Source organism: Aplidium turbinatum, chromosome 14, assembly GCF_918807975.1.
Source record: "Aplidium turbinatum chromosome 14, kaAplTurb1.1, whole genome shotgun sequence".
NCBI classification, from domain to species: Eukaryota; Metazoa; Chordata; class Ascidiacea; order Aplousobranchia; family Polyclinidae; genus Aplidium; species Aplidium turbinatum.
In genome coordinates, this window is record NC_137485.1 from 11184902 (window position 1) to 11202078 (window position 17177).

A 17177-nucleotide genomic window follows, 5' to 3' on the forward strand; every position below is an offset into this window, starting at 1 on the left:
TTATTGTAGAATTTTGCGCACCAGACGGATGTTGTTACGATTTGCTTACTTGTATATTGTTTTAATTCTTCGATGTGTTAAACAAAAATATAGACTAGGTTATCTCTTAAATATTATTATGTCGTATCCAGAGGAACGTTTACGTTTACTTTACGCCCGGTTGTTGAAGATTTGGATCAAGTGGACGGGAAGAAATCCAATCTTCGTGTCCACCTTCAAGCATGCCTATAAGTGTCTTGCTAGAGCCACAGTCACATCGCCTACTTTGGAGCGGTGTCGAACTAGCGCCCTTTCGAGTATCGTACCAAGGCTCTCACCACAGATCTCTTTAATCAATGACAGATCTCTTTAATCAATGACAGATCTCTTTAATCAATGCCTCTAATAGAAAACAAATCAATAGCTTTTTTCTGAAGTCTAAACTTTCGAATCATTTGGCTAGGCTAACATTCACAATCCACATTTGAGGAAGTGTCTTAGTAAGCTACTATAGATCGCCTTTTCTTGTTAGCTTTTCCCACTTTTGACGCCTTGATAGCTTTCCTTCATTTATGAAAAACTTTAGGCGTGAAAATTTGAAACATGTTTTTCAAAACAAAAAGGAGATCGGCTAGAAAAATCAGGAAGACGAAAAAGGAAGCATATGGCCCCAGCGCAACCAGGCTATGAAAAATGACTGATAAATTTGTAGGCTAATTGTTTTGTTCCAAAAAAAACACTTAAATGTTATATGTTTTTTAAAAACATCCAGCAAGTAGGCCTAGTTGTAAAGCTATTATCGAAAAATTGAAATTACCGTATCTACTGTAGCCTATGTGAAAAAATGAAAAAGATATCAGCTGGTAATAATCCAGGAAATGCATGTAGCCTATATGCAATATGCTACAACAAAAACACTTCCATGAGAGGAAAAGTTTTTTGATATCTTGCAAATTAGTTAAAATAGTTCAAAACTATTTTATTTTGAGCAAGTCTAAAAGATCACGTGAGCCTCGCGTCGACAGAATGAAATGTATCGTTGAACCCGAGATTTTTAAAAAGTTTAGTTTAAGTTAGTTTATTTGATTTTTAGCAAAAACAAAGTAGCCAAAGCAAAGCACAATAAACACAAATAATTTTCACAATTAAAGATTGCAGCGAAAGACCAAAAGGTCACTAAAGTCAACTGCCACCCATACATTTAAACCAAGGGTCTCAAACTCAAATTGCTCTGAGGGCCAAATGAACACTTGTAAATCGACTCGAGATCTGCACCACACAATAAGAAGTCAATTGTCTCTCCGTTAGCTCAGTGGTCACGCGCTCCACTTAAGATCAAGCGGCGCTGGTTCGGCTCTCGGGGTGTGCACTTGAGCAACACATTTCAGGACTGCTCTCTATTCAGCGGCACCTAATGGATGGAATAATTCCCGACAACAACACTTCGACAATTGAAAAACTTCACTCTGCCAATCTCGGTAACCGGGCCTGCGTCAAAAGCCTTTACAAGTATGCGAAACTACCAGGAATAACCTATCAAGGCTTTGTTAGTCGGAGCGTAAAGATTCAAAACAAACCAATAAACAAAATAACACGGTGAAAACGCAATAAAAAAGATACCGTACAGTAGTAACAACACACCAAGAACGTTAGATCATAAGAAAAAATAGTAAAAACGAAGAGATGGAAAAACACTGTACCAACGCAAAAAAAAACGAAAAAGAAAATCAGAAAACACGTAAACAAAACGACGGACTTGGAGAGCTAAAATCCTGCAATCAACTTTCAAAATCGCGGAAAAAACTAAACTGTTGAAGAATGGACTTCAGCAAGTGTCAAAGTTACTATTGCATTTATGACACAATGAGTGAATGAGCAATGTGATTGCGATGTAACAATACGAGTTTCCCGTACGCAAAAATGGCGCGACAGTAGTGTTAAACAGTCGTCTGAAGTTTGATGGGCATTGGGCATTTTCAGGTTTTTTGAGCATTTTATCTTTCTATAAAGAAAAATATGTACTGTGATTATGAATTATTTCAAAGTTTAAAAATGTATCACGGGCCGCACCAAAAGACCTCGAGGGCCGCGTGTTTGAGACCCTTGATTTAAACAAACAACACCAAAAATTAGGTACGCTATAGTAATTAAACACAGAATATAATTACAATAGGCTACTATAACAGTAAAATAACAAAACAAGACAACATAAAACATAAAGACTTTGTACAAGAGATAAGCAAATAATGTGTTTTCAGAGTGATTATTGAGCAAATTGTTCAAAAGACATTTATATTTAAAAGTATTGTAAGATGTTTCTTTTATTTCATTTAGTATTTTATTCCATAGTATCGCGGCATTGAAACAGCATCTTTTGACTAAAGCTTGACGTTGCAGATTGCAAGCATAAATCATTCTTCTTGTTTTGACTTGTGCTATAATGGTGAAATTCATTTACAAAAGTAAAGCAGTCAGCAAAGGCCCAGTAAAGAAACGTTATGGTAAGGAAGCGTTTTCAAAGAGCTGGGATGCAGAGATGAACATGGATTTAAATCCTGCAGTATTTGACGGCAGCGACGGGATTTGGACAGGATAACCGATTTTCTTTGCATTGCAACTTTTCTCTACTGGCTTGGTGCTTGGAGATTCAAGTTATTAAAATCCACGAAACAAATGGCTGACGACTTCATTAAGTTTTGCCAGCCTAAACGTCAGATATTTCAAATAATATTTTCTTTAGCTTCGGTGATAATGATATGATCATAATTCATAATTAATTTTTATCCTAGTTGTTTTAACATAGTGTGGCTTCTGAGTTTATAACATGTAGGCCTATCATGTTTCTGACAAATTCCAATTATTAGAACATTTGGCCGAAACATATGAGATTGCAAATGCATTGCAACTGTGCAAATTCTGCCCTCATGGAACTTACGTCACGCTTAACAAGTGCCATTCTCACGTGAAATGCATTGTAACTTTGCAAATTTCAAACCTAAATTCTGCTCTCACGGAATTTAGCTTACCACATCCTGTATTTTAGAAGCGACATGACTGTGCAACGTTTCCGCGAAACATAAATACCACCGTGATGTTATCTTTAAAAAAGCACTACATTAGGAAATAAGGCGGAGAATTGATAAGTACTCGTTAGTTACGAGTTGTAACGTATATAAACCGAAAGGATTTCCATTTTTAGCGACTCTCGAACAAACAGACAAGGACAGGATAGTCGCTCAGAACCGACTTACTATAAACTTGAAAACAGCCTGAGCCCAGAAGAACCAGGTGCGAGTTGAGTTTGCTTTTCTGGCACTCGTCGCAACGAACTAAATTGGGTAGACAGGATGTAGTCTTAATTTTCCGAGTAAGAGCATGCAACCTTAATTATCGTAAAGAAAACATTTAAACTTCAATATACACGACTTGTTTGAATTGTAGGCAATCATACCCTAGAGGCCTAGACAGACCGAACGATACATTAACCATACTCTAGTCTAGACAGAAACACCCTAAATTAACTTCTTGCACTAGACTGCAGGGGGTGGCCAACCAGTGAGACTAGGAGCCTCATTTCTCACTGTGTTAACCGCAAAGAGCCACACCATACACATTGGCAGAAGCGTAGCCAGGAATTTAGAAAGGGGGGGGGGGGAGTTGACGGCGGACGGGCGAAGCCCGACGGCGTCTTTGCCAAAGACGACACCCAGCGGCGGGGGGTCTGGGGGGCCTCCCCCAGAAATTTTTGAAAAATTACTTTGAATTTGGTGCAATTTGAGAGCATTTTCAACAAAAATGTGGGTATAAATATTCCTGTAAAATGGTGCTGTCTGGTGGCATAGCAAAAGGATAAGATCATGTTTTCTTGGGCATTTTTCGGTAATACAGCTAAGTCTCTATGTTTTCTTGTTGCTAATTCCTAAAAAACACAAATACAATATGAACGAAAGAGCCGCATAATACCGGGCAAAGAGCCGCATGCGGCTCGCGAGCCGCCGGTTGGCTAGGCCTGCATTAGAGACTCAGAGTCTCCAAGCAAATAGCCTACACAAAAGAGGAAGAGCCAGCAAAAAGCCTACAAGTTTTCTCAAATCCAACTTTGAGGACAAAAAAATTGCAGCTGACTTTTAGTTTTTTGCACTTTTTTGATTAATAATAAATAAAATTTATTTCATACCAGTTGGGAGCAAACCAACGTCAATAAAGTTTCCATAATGGGAGATTTTTCAGCCAACTGTAGCAGCTCTTCCGAGCTGTGCTCTGTAAGGGATCGAACCCTTCGCATAAAAGGTGTCTTCGACGGGTGCCATATTTTGAACTGATTGTCCTGTTTTGGTATCAAGCACGTTCAGTTCAGTTTGTTTTTATTTCTGACCATCACAACGAAAAACAATATATACCAAACATAGCAGAGGTCTAGAAAAAGTAGAAGCGATAAAATGTTAGGCTAGGCTATAGCCTGACGTTCGTGTTTTGTCGCTTTTCCCTTTTTGTAGACCTCTACTATGTTCGGCATATATTGTTTTTCGTTGTGATGTTCAGAAATAAAAATATACTGAACTGAAAGTTTGTGCTGACTGCTGGCCTTCCTTGGTTTCATTTGCCAAATAAAAGTTTAAGCTACATTAAATTTCAAAAAGTTCAATCTCCCTCTTATATGAAATGCCAATATGACTGTTCTGATAAACAACCTCCAGTCCTCCACATATATAAATATCCCCTATAGTTAGGACTCTAGGACATTATTTAATTTCTTCCACAAAAAAAAACAACAACAAAAACAACGAGAAAGTGGCAACTCTTATCAGCTGATAATCAACACAGAACTGGAATAGACCGGTTTTGACAAGTAGGTTGCTGTAAATTTGTTGCATCATAGAAGCTTTTTCACCTGCATTGTTGGTCTTAAAAATCAACGAATCGAAAAGCACAGATCTTGGAGTTGTTAACTTGTTGATTGTTTTTTTGAGTTTGGTTTTTGATGCAGAAGTAGAACTAAGCTATTATATTCAAGTTAAAAAAGTATTGTTGTGAAGCGAAAAGTGATTTTTCGTAACAAAATTTGAAAGAAAAGTGTAAAGATGTTCGGGATTACTTGTGCTGGTGATGGTTGCCATTTTCCAAGTTGTACTGAAAATAGCAGTAAACCAAACTGCTGTAAGGATGCAGCTGATTTGGATAGTTTATTGAACAACACATGTTTGCTAATTGTGCCTTCTAAGACTGCACTGCATGATGAAAAAAAGTTTTTAGAATCAAGACAGATGATCATCATGTCCACTGAAGAATTTTTAACGACTTTCCAATCATTGCATTCTGTGCCAAACGATGTAAGCAGTGCGATGAAAGATTGTAGGCCTACTGGGGTCAAATCAAAACACGAAAGCAATGGAGATGCTTTTGGCTCGATGGATTTGAAAAGTATGCCTGGTTGCGAGAAACTCAGAGCACAAAAAAACTTGTCAAAAGATACTTCCGCAAATTTATCATCTACCGTTGGTACGCAAACAGATTTCGAATTAAGCTTTGAAAGTGTCGGGGCAGAACCAGGCAATTTAATCCATTCTACTGCAGGGGCACCAAGCAAAGAACATGAGGATCATAATAAGAAAAGTTTTCAAAACGGCAAAGGATTGTTGCGCCTCAGTCATGTACAGGAATTAAAAAGTGCACTTTCCACTGTTAACTCTTCTGTACGAAACTTGTGGTTAAAAGAGTTTGGTTTGTGGAGCTCTAATGAGAAAGTGGTATACCAATCAGCCTCAACTTATTTATGCTCCCATTTGGCACTTTTATATGAGTTTGTTTCTAGCGTAAATGCTTCACGCGAAGTATTTAGAGCGTTGCTAAAACGATATCTTCTTTATCTTAAAAATCTGGCCAAGAAATTTTGTCTCGAACCGTCTATGTGTGAAGAAATCATTAAATTTGACCAAGCCCTATTGTTTTCAGTCAGAAAGTCTGGTTGTTGGGATTTCTTTCGAGCATGGATACAGACAGAAGAATATGGTAGGATGAAGTCAAAGTCAAGCGAAGGTAAAGAGGGAGTAGAAGTATCAAATGCAAATTTTAACAAACTTTTTCCAGAACATACAGAGCATCTATCCTTAGATAGTCCTTTGTGTAGAACTACGTCCTCGATCATTAACAGATCATCTTGCAATGTTTTAACAGAGGATCTCTCTTGTTTGCAATATGCAAGCTTATACCGAATCCGCGAAGAGAGCAATTGTATCAAAGATCAGAAGCGCGAGCTGAATATCAGGCCAAGTTCATCAAACTGCAATTTTCGTGTCACAACGAAATCTAGTTCTGATCTGGCAGATAATAAGATTAAACAAAAGCGGCATCAATCGCATCGAGCAGCAGCTTGCAGCTTCTTCAGAGCTTCAAAAAAAGTAAAAAGATTAAAGCAAGTACGAACATTACTGGTATGCAAGTATTTCAACATGGGGGGTTGTTATAAAACAAAAAGAGAGTGTGATTTTAAACATATTTGTAGTTGCTGTAAGTCGTCATTTCATGGCAGAAGAGCATGTCCAACTATGATGCTGAAGACGAACGGAGATTTACATAGCTTGGTGGCAAGCGATTTTGGACGTTGAATATTAACGTATTTTTTTTAAGTTGCTTGTGCTGGGTGAGTGGGTGGTATGATTAAATAGGCTACTACAGTGAGCAAATACGTTCACTATCTATTTCTGTGTGAAAATAATAGTTTGTATGATCACAAATTCGCTTTGTCGTAACAGTTAAAATCGATAGTAAAGATAAAAGACACTTCTTCGTTTGAGCTTCTGAGGTCGAGGGTATATTTTATCACCCCAGGATGTTCCAGGACATAGCTGGAGACTACACTAACTTAATTAATTGAATTATTGCTTAATGGTTGTTAGGGCCGTTGAGAGGTTAACTTAGACCCGGTACCAATCAGGGCCGGATTTAGCTGATGGGGGGGGGGGGGGGCGTGCGAAAAACCACCTTTACGTTTACAGTAGCATTAATCCAGCACTGCACAGCATTTTGCAGAAACTTCAAATGCTGAAAAAAACACAAAATCACATTTTTTCCCGTCGGTGGGGCCCGGGACACCTACACCCTCTGCCCCCCCTAAATCCGGGCCTGGTACCAATGAGATCTTCGTACTCTACATCAAATCACTTTTAAACAAAATGTACTTTATCCAAAGAATAAGCGGTGGTTTTTCAAGCTTTCGGGCACCTAAAATCAATGATTATAGGACTACTTGTATGTGTATATCTACATTTAATAAAGCCTTTCTGGTGATGAAAACCTAGCCCAGTCCAACAGCTTGAATCGTCTTGTAGCCTATACAACAGGGGTTCCCAACCTGGGGGCCATGCGCCCCTAGTGGGCCATGAGCCTTTTTCAAGGGGGCCATGGAAAATTTTGAAAAATAATAATATTTTAATTTATCATCTCTTAAGTCCACTCCAACATTACATAACAAAAGAAATAAATTAAAAATTATTGTGTTTTGTATTTGTATCATATTATCAATCTAACTACCGGTTACTGTATAAACAAGTTTTTTAATTAAAATGGCGTTTCTTACTGAAAATTGAATGAGGTTGTTCACCAGGCATTAAATTAAATAATATGAGATGTTCTACTGGTGCAAATTAAGCTAAACTATCACAAGATGTAGGCTATGCAGATTGTCAAAAAATTCGGAATAAAAGCAGATTGTCACTGTATACATCTTGTGATAGTTTAGGTTAAAATTTGCACCAGTAGAACATCTCATATTATTTAATTGACGTTTCTTAGTTTTTTCAAAAGGTTGAAAAAAAATATGATAGAGGGGGCATTGAGTTTTCGAAAGGAGCCACGGTGTAAAAAACGTTGGGAACCCCTGATATACAATGTAATCGTTCACACTTGTATTTGATTTGTAAGCTGTTAATTTCGTTTGTTCTCCATTATTTCATGACCACAGACTTTCCGTCTGAAATGGGTAAAATCAGCGTCTCCAATATATTGTATGTGAAGATGGTTATTGTGATGTATTGTTTCTGTGGCCTATATTCAAAAATAAAACAGGCTATAATGCTGCTTTCAATAGTTCAAAACGGAGATATGTAATTCCTTGTGTATTGCTTGCTTCTGGTGGCTTTCGTAAATCTAAAACAAAGTTGAGGTAAAACACGCTTTAAACATCTGCAAGACTTCATCAAAAGTGAATTAACTGTTTTCAAGTATTTTTTAATCTGCATCCTGCAAACCATGAGATGTGTAGGCTATGCCACGCATGCAACTTGGAAAGTTTTTTTTATTGTAGCCTAGCCTACCATTTTATGTTAAATAAGTTTTAGGTGTTCTGTAGGGCAGTTCATAATGAACTTCTGTGGTAGAAACGGACTGCTTCATAAGCCAAGTTAATTCAAAACGAATAGTTTTTCGAAACCGAAGTATTGCATATTAGGCTACCCCCCGGGATAATTTACCCCGAGGTTGGGAACTACTGCATTTAGACCTACAGCATCGGCCTAGTGTAAGGGGGGTACAGGGTTACAATCCCCTTTTCAAAACACCTATGCTTGAATTTAGCGTACAAAAGTACTGAATTAAAAGCGAATTACCCAAACATAACATGTGCACTGCAGTATAGCTTTGAAGACTCGTGTAGGCCTACGCGCAAGCATTTTTCAGTTACCTGCCCTCCTACAGTATTGAATACAAGTTACTGGAACGGGCCTTGCTCCAGTTACTCTGAATAAACGAATAAGAAAAAGATTGTACCTGTAGCCTATGGACTAAAACTAAAAAAAGTTGGACCTCGAAAGGTTAAGAAAACTGAGTCTTGATTAAAATTGGTTTTGAGTCCGGAGTGTAGCCTATGAAAGACAATGCAGCATGAGACTTCGATACAGCGCGAGATCTTGTAGCCCACCTTTAATAATAATTTGTTATGCGCACTTTCACTTTATTTAGAACTTCAGCATTTGCTATTGCACGGTAAATCTGAATTATAAATTAGCCTATATAGTATATACCCACCATTTTTTTGTGATTGTAAAAGTATAAGCAGCAGTGGCGGCTCGTGCCATGGGGCTGCAGCCCCACCTGAAAGAAAGAGAAGAGGGAAAATATGTTTTCCTCTGTATTTGTCCGACCCGGTTACTTTTTTCACTTAATAATTGCGGATTGAAAATTAAAATATTAAAAGTTTCGTTTGGCAACACCGATTTTGGGAAAACTTCTCTGCAGCCCGAGATTCTGGATTTCAAGCGCTCCTTTGGTATTTTACAGCAATTTTTGAATCTGTTGGGGCTGCATGAAAAACAGCCCCACTTAACCGAATAACTTTACAGACTTTTTAAAGTTAGTTTTTAATTCGCAGAGTAGCGATGAGCTATGAATGCAGAAGTGTTAGCTGTAGAGTAAGGACTCAGCGACGGGCTTCGCACACCGGGACAATATTTATTGCAGCCCCATTGCTTACAAACAGCACCAGCCGCCACTGATAAGCAGTACCGTAGTCTAATCATTGAAGAGTTTTTAAAAGTGTTTGCATCCTTACATAATGTAAGCTATGAGTAGACTATTTGTGCATGATACTTCTTTTTGTTAGCGTGTTTGTACGTCCAATACAGAATTATGCTGATTAATACAGAACAACTTTGAGTAAATTGACATTTCTTCAAAAGTAAGGACACTTCAGAATTTTTTTTTTTGTATTTTGGTGATCAGTTCGAAATAGCAAAACACAGTAGGGTACATAATTTTTTTTTATGCAACTAAAACTTTAGCAAAATTTTGTTGCATCCTGTTATCTGCAAAAACAAGTAGGCTAAACAAAAATGCTTTTAGATATATATATATTTTTTTAACAGAAAACACATCATTAGCATGACCCAGGCAGACAAGTTACATTTCTAAGAAAACAGTTTGTTTCATAGTGTTTTGATGTTCCAACTTCACAAAATCGTCTTTCCAACCCAAAATCTTCTTTGCATAGAGATGTATTGCATGATTTTACAGATAACCACGAGCTCCATTGGGAACACCAGTCTAAAAGAATATTTTTGGAAAAAGTAAGATCAAAATTTTACACTAAAAATAGCCTAACCGTAATGTAAGCAGTGCTGTGTTAAAGGGAGGGCCAAGGGGGGCCCACAAATAATAAACTTTTGCGTTTCAGTAAAGTTTTTTTGAGCTGCTGAAGTTCACTGCGTGTACTTATCCATTAAAAAAGATGATTTAGGTCTTATTAAACTAAAACATCTCAAATTTGGGCCCTTACTACACTGAAACATCTCTAAAAACACAATACCTATCTTAACAGAAAGTTGAAATGCGATAACGTTACTAACATGATCTGCAGAAATGTATTTAACATATAACAGGTGGGATGCAATTAAATATGTGAATTCAAGAAGGGCCCAATTGCCACAAAGTGTTTTTTCACAACCGTTTTAATTATTTTGGTCATTTATTTTTGTGTTGAAACTTCGATAATGATTATAGTCTTAAACATACTGGTAAGAAGCATATCATTTAGAAGATATTGAAAAAAATTGGAAAGCACAAATAGTGCAATGAAAAAAAACTGGAGGGCCCTTTTGAATTCACACATTAAATTTCTTTTTATTGAAATAAATCGGAATGCACAAAAAGTGAAATAAAAAAAAATGGAGTTGGGCCCTTTGTGAATCCACATATAGGCCATTCAATTTATTCTCATCAATAAAAGTTTTTTGTTTTAAAAAATTGTTCGGTGTAGCCAAAATAGCATTTCTGATAGTTTAATTACCCTATCATTTCATTTTCAACATTTATATACAATACCGTAATTATAAATAACCTTGACTAGTGATGGCACGAGCAGGAAAACCCTGTCCGCTGCCGCACTGCAATGTCTTCCCGCACACTGCAACGCAAAACATCTCAAAATGTCACACTGTCCCTGTACCACAAAAAATAAGAGTGCACTTGCGCAAGGGCACATCAAATGCAAGGGAATCTATTAAATGAAAGCAAATTTTGGAAAAAATTGAGGGCCTATTTAGGCAATTGAGTAACTTCCAGCACTTATTATCCACCTTTGATAGCTCATCTGAGTTGCCTTTTATCGAATGCTGGGTACTTCTTGCAGAAACGTTCTTCTGTATTTACTTTTTTCTGAATATTAGCACATGAAATTGCTCTTATCTTCAAATACCTTATAGGTCTGGCATATCACATGTTAATCGGACACTTCACTCTGTCAATCTCGGTGACCGGGCCTGCGTCAGTGATTCAAAGCCTCTACAAGTATGCGAAACTGCCAGGATCAAGCTCTTCAAGAAGTTTTCCCAGTCCGAGGATAAAGATTCAATCAAATCAAATCATTCTTATCACAAGTGACCTGTTTATTCTTGCCACTAACCTAGGCTACCATTCCCCCGGTACCATTCCTAAAAGCTTTAATTAACTTGAATGCCTGCATAAAATGATGAAAGCTTTGCTTTGGAATGAAATAATGTTAAATAAAAATAATTGAACACCTGATCCTCAAAACGCTTTACATTGTTTTGTTTACAAATTACAATCACTATGTTTTTACCTTGGTTCACAGAACAAGTAGAGTTGCCAGATAAACCATAAAAATGGTGAAAAACAATAATGTTACCAGATGACTAAATCTGAATGAAAATTGATAATTTCTACAGATTTGGTTTCATCCTCAGGTTTCATCTGTGTGGTACCGCACGGCAAAGTTCAAACAGTCAAAATTACGCGTGGTAGGCTATGGTGGTATTATAGGGTTGTGACCATACTCTATTGGCAGAATTTTTTTTATTAGAAATTGTTAACACTTTTAGCTTTCAATCCGAGCAAAGGTGTAGCTAAAAAATGATAGACCTGAATTTGCGTTTACTTACACTTGTGTTGTTTTATAAACTGGTGAGAAAGTTTATTTAAGTGTTTTTACCGATGCTTGACATTTGTCACATTAAGAACAGGAAAGCAGCTGACTCGATGACTGATATAGTCTTTCGCTGCTTCCTGTCTGTTGTGGTACCTAGATGGCTATGGTGCTATTCTATTCATGTTGTGTATAATTGTACCGTGCTATTGTTGCGACAGACGAAATAAAAGTTCTCTCTCTCTTTGAACCACATTCCCACATAAGTACAGTGAAAGAATAGCCTACACAACACTATAGGTCTGCTTGACGATAGAGGGCCCAAAATTATTGTGGTTCCGGGGCCCACAAAAGGTTTAACACAGCACTGAATGTAAGTATACTGCCAAGTTGGTGTTTTTTAACTTTCACTTTTGGAGGCGAGAATCTACAACCCACGCGCTTGCTCCATAGTGTTTTTGAGCCCGTTTCATATAAATGGATTTTCAGGTGCAACTTTTTGTGAAATAACATTCTGCATTAACTTCATGCCACATTCAAGGTATGATTTAAACGCTGTGTTACTAAAATGCTGCGGCTATATTTTGATATTCAGTCATATACGAACAAGCTTGTGTTCACTTATTTTCAAACGGAGGTGTTCAAATTAAAACATATAAACTTTTTTGATGAAACAACAAACAAAACAAAAACTGACTAACCCATGTCACAATCTTTTGTCTGATGACCATTTAATACTCCACCAACGCACTCCGTGGACTTTTCTGGGACTACAATATATTTTGAAAGAAAGGTGTAGCAATAGCGCTCACGTCGGCGTGTTCTTTTTCCACATCCTGTTGTACACGCAGACCATCTCGACCATGGGCCCCACGTTGTGTGTGGAGTGAAACGACAAAAATGCGACTCACAAGTTAAGACTTGCTTTGAGCACACCGCATTTGCTTTCCTTTTCTCAATGCTAGTGCAACTTCTTTAATGTAAAAAAGATGGGACAAAATTAGTAATATAGCGTTGTTGATGCTTTAAAATTACGTAAAATTAATCAAAAAAAATGTCCAACCTATTTTGGACACATTTAATTCAGAAAAATATGATGTTATTCTTATTGTAATTTGAAGTTTTCAGACGTTGAATCGATGTGCAGTATAAAAGGAATAATCTGCTGGCTGCGTTGATAATCCAAAATACAGTAGCTTAGCTGTTGAGAGTTATTTTAATGCTTTTCTCTTTATTTATGGAAGTGGGTGCACTTTCCTTGTCGTTGTTCGGATATTAGCTTACTTAAGATGGTATAAAAATGGGCCATGTTCAGTAACTTGTTGGCTTGTGCTAATAAAGCGTTAGCCAAAGTATAGGTCTAAAATGTAGCTTCCCGAATATTTGAATCATGCATGAAGTAGATGACCTAAACATGAAAATATTTACAATTTTATGCTACCATTTACCTGAGCATAGGCTACTTGATACTGAAACTTTCTCCGCGGTGGCGAAAGTTATTCTATAGGCGATATCCGCCGTTCAGTTGCATTCGAATTCGTAGATACTTTTATGCGTTACTGTCAGTCAGTTTATTTATTTGTCACAAACACAAACATGAAAAGAATACAAAATATGCAATAATCTGCTATACTGTACTGTATCTAATACTGTATCATTTCCCTTATCATCAAATTCAAAAGACCGTACCAAAAAGTGGGAAGACATCATATTTTAGTTTGTTACTCTTGGTTTTAGTTACCTGAATTTAATTCTTGCTCCAGTACCGCATGTGGCAGAGCAAGAGGTACTTCTCCATGCAGTCCAGTGGTTACATAAATCTTTGTTGCATAATTTAGCATCCATGCTGCTTAATGCCCGACCTGGACAATTATTTGAGTGGATTTCTTTTTCTGTTTTAAAAATTCAGAACAAAATGATTTTCAGCGCTGTCTGCAAAAATATAACAAACTAAAAACATTGCCGGCCTAACTTTGATAAAACGTTTTTCTCCAAAGCAATTCAAAGAACGAGGCAAATCCTTGGTCCAAACAACCGGGTTTTTGATCTACATATTATAATGTTTCACCAATATTTCGAAATAATCCAAATCTGGTCTTTTTAGTATTAAATAATGATGAAACAAGATTCGAATGGTAGCTGTTGTAATATTGCATTAAAGTCTACATTCAACCCGTTGGGCCTACTGTCGGTACTTTAAGTCGGTAGCCACACTAACAAGTCAATTCTCAGGAAGACGCAATGACACCGCCAACCAACCAGAACATGTTTAAGTGGGCTACCGTCCAATCGTGACCCTTCTAGCACTCAGCCATAGAGTTGATCCGTGCTTTGAACTTTGTTTGGCAATTACAGAAGAAAAAAGGGTTACGACAGGGGTGGGAAGCAAACCACCGTGGGTTACTTACGTCATCGAAATGTGTTCTCTTGGCTACGCTAGCGACAGCGGAACGTTCAATTAATATACTTTCTAAAAGAATTGTTTGCGCTTTTTCTCTGTTCTATCTCTAACTTCTGATTGGTTGAAATGCTATTCTACCCGCACTTCTGATTGGTTGATTGCTTCGAAACTTTACTGGCTCTTATGGTAGAGTGGATACCGTGTAAGGTCTGCAGTTACGTATACAATGACAATATCAGTTGTACTGTACTACAAGCATTGAACCGATAAACTAATTCACGTCCTTGGCTGTGAAAGTAATTCATTCCTCTATTCTTTCATAAATATTTGTTGCAGAGCTGAGTTCTAAGTTCAAGTAATTTATTCTTAATTACTCATTCTTAAGTTTGATTCCGGTTATTAAGTTTCATCGATTTCAATTTCCTGTTCAGTAAAATATGAATTTCTATCGATCATTGGTTCAATTGAAATTTAATTATGATGATCCTCTTCAATCAGGTGATAATGCTGATGATTGTTTTGGAAGCTCTCTTTTAAAAATTAATGATATTAATAAACTTGAACCGAATTAATTTTTGAAGGTCGAGTGCAAATATTTTTACTCTTCGAGTTCGAAGAAAAAAAAAATCTTTCAGTTGGCAGCCCTCGTGACATTCCCCTTTGTTCTGAAGCTATTTTTGTGGAATAAAAAACTACAAAAAGTGGCTACTTTTTTACAAGTGTTACTTGGTATCAGAGCACATTACAACTTTATCACAACAGTAATGACACGGCAGATCGTGTTTTTTATTATGTCGTAGACCTTTTAAATCTACATCCTTCCATCAACGCCCATTTGTCACGTCATTTATAACTAGAGGAGTTCATTTTAAAGGGCGTAATTTGCGCCACACAGCAGTTTATTACTAAGTACCTACCGTTGAATAAACACTTTCTAATTCTCAGCGTCATTCCTGGACCACACAAATTGGGACATGAGGCCCAAGACAGCCAGTTGGCCCAAGCTGGAGGGCATAACATGTCACAACTTCTCGTTTCATTCGAACTTCCCTTGCAAATTCTTTTGTTGTTGTTCTGGTCAGGTATGCAGGTTCGATGACGCGTTTGCTTGCCCGAAGTACAATTTTTTCCTTTGCATGAAGACCAATGCGACCAAGCATCCCACGAACTTAAACCTTCAAACAACCATGCAAAACGTTTTTAAATATTGTTGTAAAACATGGTAGTTTAGCATGTTAAAGCATGAACAAATAGCAGAACATTTGGCCAAAATATACCTTATACACATCCCTATAGAAACGTTTATGCAAGATAAATTTATTGCCTTAGGCTTAAATTATAATACTTCATACCTAATCTTTTTTTCAGTAAAACAATTTGTCATAATAGCCTATAGATCAAAATGATTTTCAAGTAAATGAAATCACAATTATAATATCAAAGTAAGCTAACCCTATTAGCCTGTTTCACCCGTAGTGAGATCTTCACAAGGCTCTTATTTACATTTTTGTTTTGCATGTACACCGTGCAGTGCACCTTTGAAGTAACAAAAGATGAAAGGAGTAATGGCTGGATAATGCAACTAATAAGGAAATGCTCTTTGTTTCAAGGTAAATCGCTCATCAAAAGAAGGCAAAGTTTTAATGCAAGATTACACGCAGTTGACACGTGGCCAACCTGCCACTTACTGATACACAATTGTCAAGGCTAGCAGGTCGCCGAAAATTTAGTGCAAAACCACTTAACAAATGGCGACAGATTATACTGTTAGTAAATTCGACAGCTTTCAAAACGATGCAACCATGGACTTGCATGATTCAACTGAAGCTGGTGTTTACAGAAAAAAATGTTTGCTCATACTTTGCTGTGTCATGTTTGTCATTTTGATTGAAGGCAGAAAGCATTGAGGGTTGCGCCTTTCGTCATTTGTTTCATTCCAACAACAGTAATTGGCAATGCAGTGTTCTCTGAGTTCAAATACACATTTAACTACCCGATGAAAAAAATTGATAACAATATTGAATACAAACCTAGCTGCTTGAGAAGTAAATACACATTTTTCATTGCTTTTTTATAGACTTAATACAATAACCTAAAAGTCTCCATAAAAAATAAACCTACAACTTCGCAGGAGCAAACTGAATCGCACACATGGCGTATACTTACTTTGCATCACCGGTGTGACGCGGGAATCGGCAGTCAGAGTTGATATGATTTTAGCGTGTCATGAGTACGGTGTCGTTTAAAAAAAATTGAGTTGATCCTCAGGCACTTTCGTTCAAATTTCATAAAGTCGAAATTGACATTGTAGAGTGGATACTGATCCATAATTTGGTGAGTCGAATTCGAAGCTTTTGATATAACATAACTGCACACTTAGGCGAGATCCACACCAAACATGCAAAACTGTCTTCAGCATACAAAAACGTCGCACGAAAAATGGCGCATGTTTGTTTTTGTTAGAAATTGTATTCTAACAAAAACATGTTAGAAATTGTATTCCTGGCGTGAATGATAAAAGGAAACAAACATGCGCCATTTTTAGTGCGATGTTTTTGCATGCTGAAGACAATTTCGTATGATCGGCGTGAATCTCGCCTTACACTTTACACATAGAGGCTTTCATTACAAATGTATCACTCTGTTGTGTACACTGGCGTACGCAAGATTTTGTAACTGGGGGTTGGGGTAGAGTTAGGAGCAGTAGATTTAAGTTAATATATTCAAAAAAAAAGTAACACTTTAATATCTCATGAAGTCAAGTTATTGCATATTTTTTATCAGATTTTTGGAAGGGTTCATGGCCCAATGATACCTCCTGCGTGCGCCAATGGTTATGTATGTTGAATCACATTGAAAACAATTCTTACTTGGAATTAATATGCTTTCCACAAGATGTAGCATGTTCTCTTATACACTGAAAAG